The sequence below is a fragment of the Varroa destructor genome, unplaced genomic scaffold, assembly GCF_002443255.2.
Source record: "Varroa destructor unplaced genomic scaffold, Vdes_3.0 BEIS01000004.1, whole genome shotgun sequence".
Lineage (NCBI taxonomy): Eukaryota > Metazoa > Arthropoda > Arachnida > Mesostigmata > Varroidae > Varroa > Varroa destructor.
In genome coordinates this window covers 44,723,629-44,728,008 of record NW_019211457.1, presented here as the reverse complement: position 1 = coordinate 44,728,008, position 4,380 = coordinate 44,723,629, and the positions used below count along the sequence as shown (strand labels likewise).

At 40.3% G+C, this 4,380-nt stretch overlaps 1 long non-coding RNA gene across 1 annotated transcript; it reads right to left on the bottom strand.

Annotated features, from left to right (window-relative positions):
• Window positions 1-2,661: 2,661 nt before the first annotated feature.
• Window positions 2,662-4,014, bottom strand: LOC147756259 (uncharacterized). The gene is made up of 3 exons (XR_015327632.1): window positions 3,875-4,014; window positions 3,599-3,686; window positions 2,662-2,835 (listed from the first exon to the last, which is right to left on the bottom strand). It is a non-coding gene; the product is annotated as an uncharacterized LOC147756259 (long non-coding RNA).
• Between the last annotated feature and the right edge of the window lie 366 nt (window positions 4,015-4,380).

Below are 4,380 nucleotides of genomic sequence, written 5' to 3'. Positions count from 1 at the left end.
CGTATTCTATCCCCTTGCTAGCGATGTCCATCAGCGCAGTTGCATTCCCGCAGATAACCGGGGTCTTGCAGGAGAGAAACTTGCAACTTTCATTAGAATTTAGTTCTATGAAATTTTTCCAGCTTTTGAGATGCATTCGTATTCGCTACAAATCATGTTACTGGATCTTCTTAGCTGTTCAGATCTTAAGAGGCAGGGTACAACCAAGTACCTTGTTGTATTTCGTGCAGCTTTTGTTTTTAGCTGCGGTGCTAATTTCATAGCGACATGTAAAGAATTTAATGGCCAAACTGAAGATACATTAACGTATCGTATTTTTACATTGGCTGTAAAGAATTTATGCATATTGTCGTCAGCGGCATGTCCAACGTGCAGGATATTTTTACTGCTCGATCGGCATATGCTTTATATGATCAGAATCATTTATTATTAGAGCTAATTATTCATAGTAGAATCGAGTGTCACCATGATAGTCATACAAAACTCGGTGCCGTTAAGTGCGCACATCTTTCTATTTCTCTTTACTTTTTAGAGAAAATACAATTTCTTCATATGCCAGTATTTTGGCTATTAAAAACCCCATTTCACAGTGCACAGCAGAACCTCATGTAAAACTGTGTAATACAAACCATAATCTGTGACCTACTTCACTTGGCGGTAAATTGTTATAAAGCATCATTTTTTTTTTTGGTCATAATGAGAGTCTATTTTAAGGAAAGGGTCATTAGTGGCCCATATAGACCCATTCTCCTCTAGAAAATATATACGTATATATGTTGTTGTTACGTTAAAGACAAGCTATTACATTATATCCTTCTTACCCATCGGAAGGATTTCAGTATAGAAGTTGCTATATATTTTTACTAAGACTAGGTTTTCAGTATAGTCTTAAACTTCACAGTCAAATTAATGAAACAAAGCAGCACACTTTTAACTATTGGTCCAATCATCTAGATGCGTGCAGTTCGTTGTGGATTTTTTAATCATGACAAGTTTTTGAAAAGTCCGCTTCGTTGGCTAACGCGAACGCTGTTTTACAATCCTCCTATACGTCCCCGCTCTTCCTATACTCGCTTTAGGGAAGCAGCATTTCATAAGACAAAATCTCCGTCTCGCAATATCCGCTTGGCCCTCTTTCAATGACAAGCGTATCGAGTGCGGCACAAGATAAGTTTACGTTGATTTCTTTATTGAGCGAGGTTTGCAAATACTTAAGGTTCAAAGATGCTTATCAAGGTTTGTTATTTTCCAGGACCGCCCATCAAACGCTCCAAAAAGGTTGGGTCCGCAGGAGTATATGTGCTTTTCAAACGGTAGAAAAATAAGACCGTTTTGAGCGTGTTCAATATGGCTTGAAGCAATGATCAACCGCGCTAGGCTGACAAAGGTGCTTATAGGACGATATTAGACTCTCTTTGCGAGATTACGGAATACGTAAGAACCCAATTACTTAGTGGAATACATGTTCCATATCACGCACAGGAATTACATCACTGCCACAATATACAACAGACGTCTGTGCGTGTTATGCATGAAATATGAAATCGACGACACATTGATTGATATATCGTTCGTTGGATACTAGCTAAAAGATCCAACGACATGTTATCTTGGATAAGATTGATTCTTCACTGGAAGATGTTCAGTGGCAAGACTCACCGCACTGCAGTATAGATGGGTCCTAGGTGCAGCTTTGCTTGCAAAGGATACCCACACTTCTGGAGACGGACGCAGTTGAGACATCTAATGATAAACGATTACGATACGGCGCATGGTGACGTAAGGTGCTGCATTTCCCCGCTAGGCCGCAGAGGTATACCTCGTTCATTTTTGTCATACCAGGATAAACTAATTTATGTTTCTTAGACAAGCACTGCTACACATGTTTCGGGGTGTATGTTCGAAACCTTACGGATAGCAGGGTAAATATGGCAGCTGCAGGCTGCCCTCGAGCTGTTCAAGGCCATTGTAAGACGTACGTTTACCAATGACAAGATACAACATCGTCTTGTATTATTAAACGGGATGATTTGGGGCTTTCAAACCTTAGATTACTAATTTATGGCTAGATCTTTCCTAACATTGACACTAATTTCACAAATTAATTGGCCGACCATTAGGAGAATTATCTTTTGCATCGAAATTGCTCGAGCGAATCCCGCAGAACGCGTCCTGACAATAAATAGCACAATTTTTTTATAGGCCTGGCCAGCATTTGTTTCTTTATTGTGAACAAATCATAAAATCGAGTGAACATTTATAGAAACTTCATGAATTTTTAAGGCGGTTTATTTTCAGTTGAAATGAAGACAATTTTAGCACATCTCCTACCGCCAAACTTTAACTTTCACACGACTCCCCTTCCGATCCACAATACGTGGAATATGACTTTAAAACTATCTAGCTGGGGAAACGGGTAATGCTTTCTCGACGACCCAATATGGCATTAGCACTCCGGATAAGGGGGAGGATAAAACGTACCGAAATGTACCTTTACGAATCTGTATTAGAAACGTAGATAACTTTACGTCTATCTACAATATATAACGATTGTTAAAATTTGACTGCTGTAGTGAAACTTCTACTACCGATAAATTAATAAAATAGCGGTAAATAAATTCTAGTCTAGCAGATCTCTGTTTAATTGAAAAAAATGTTGGCAACACTTTTCGTTCGAACTGCTCTAAATTCTGTGCTTAGCAGGGTAGCCTTTTATTAGCTGGCTTCTTCATGAAGCCATGAATACCTGACTATATCGAAGTATGTCCAGTATAGTTTGTACGTACAAGCAGAGAAGGCCCGGGCAGGCTTCATGGAGATATAAGAATGGATAGCCTAAGGAACGATATCAAAAAAACAGGACACAATGAAATTCTATTGTGTAAGGCTCCACATATATCCTGGTAACATGCAGAGTTTCTGATCACTAGTATGGGAAAGGTAACGTCGGAAGGTAAAGGAAAATCAGTTTCCTATTTTTATAGCTTAAGTAAGACGGTTTCGTTAGAACCACAAGCTGCAATTAAGGCACAATCTTATGTGCTACGTCTGTTGCTGTTACGAATGTACAGATATTAGGAGACGCTAGCCGGCTTGAAATGTAGCTTAATAAGGGGTGTCGTAATCTGGCTGGCTAATGGGCATCTGTTGAAACGTCTCGTGATTGTCGCCATCAAGCAACAAACATGCAGTTACGCTGGTTCGTATTTTGGCATTGGCAAACATTATTATACAAAGCAAATGGGCACGAACACCCAAGGAGCCAAGAAAAGAAAAGTATTAAAGAAAATAGGAAATCACTGTAAAGGTTAATAGCTGCTCGTATAGTTGCCCAGCTGTCAACAGAGCGGCGCCTAAGCAGGTCCGACAAAAACCCATCCTGTTAGACTTCTAACTGAGATAAGAAGATGATTTCGAGGACCTCTTCACATAAAACAGCTAGCTAAAAATTTCATGCTTCAAATAAGAAAAAAAATTATCAAGTCCATGTTGAAATTCGTTTCGAGTACACACAAGACAATTGCATTACAAACTCTGATTGGAATATTTGGATGTTTCTTCGTGCACGAAGACCTTAGAAGGGATGGCTATTGTCTACCTATAGCGAAGTTCACCGATTGATCCGGAAATTGAATGCGTCCCTGTTGCAGATATCACGTCATTTCGCGTCAAGCAATATCGGTCACCTGTATTTTTTGCAATGAGTGCCACGTTAGAAGTAAATTAAATTGAATAGTATATCATTAATCTACACAAATGAGCCACAGCATGTGTGTGTGTGTGTGTGTGTGTGTGTGTTTTACGACCTAGAATTGTTAATATAGCAAGGCTTGCTATTATTATTATTATTATTATTATTATTATTATTACTTACCTATATTTAGTGACACAGGCATCCATCGATGCTTGCGTGGGTTCCGCAGCCGGGTCGAGTCTCATCACCCGTGCATTTGAGAACGATATATTCTCTGAAGTAGGATTGTCGACGAGTTGTGTATCTCGTGCTATATCGGAAAGCGACTCCTGCTCCCGGTTGGCCAGCGCAGTATGTAGCTAAGTTCCTATGCAACGGCCGGCCGTTCGGGCGTGTCGCCATATGCAATTTTCTGCATGAACAGCAGTACGTGGCCCGAGCTACCCTTGCCCTTTGGCGTGTTACCAGCGTGTGCCCACATCACCCGTCTGTGTATATGCGAACTTTTTAAACGTTAACCCGCGTTTCGTGTTGCTGAATGGAACGCTTTCGAGCCCGTTGTCTGGTCGCTACGTCGACAAATAATACACGGACGGGACTGAGGTAAGCGACTCACTTGGTTGACTCAATGATGCTAAATCACAGTGAAATAAAGAGCGGTAAAAATAGGAACCTCTCAATTTTGC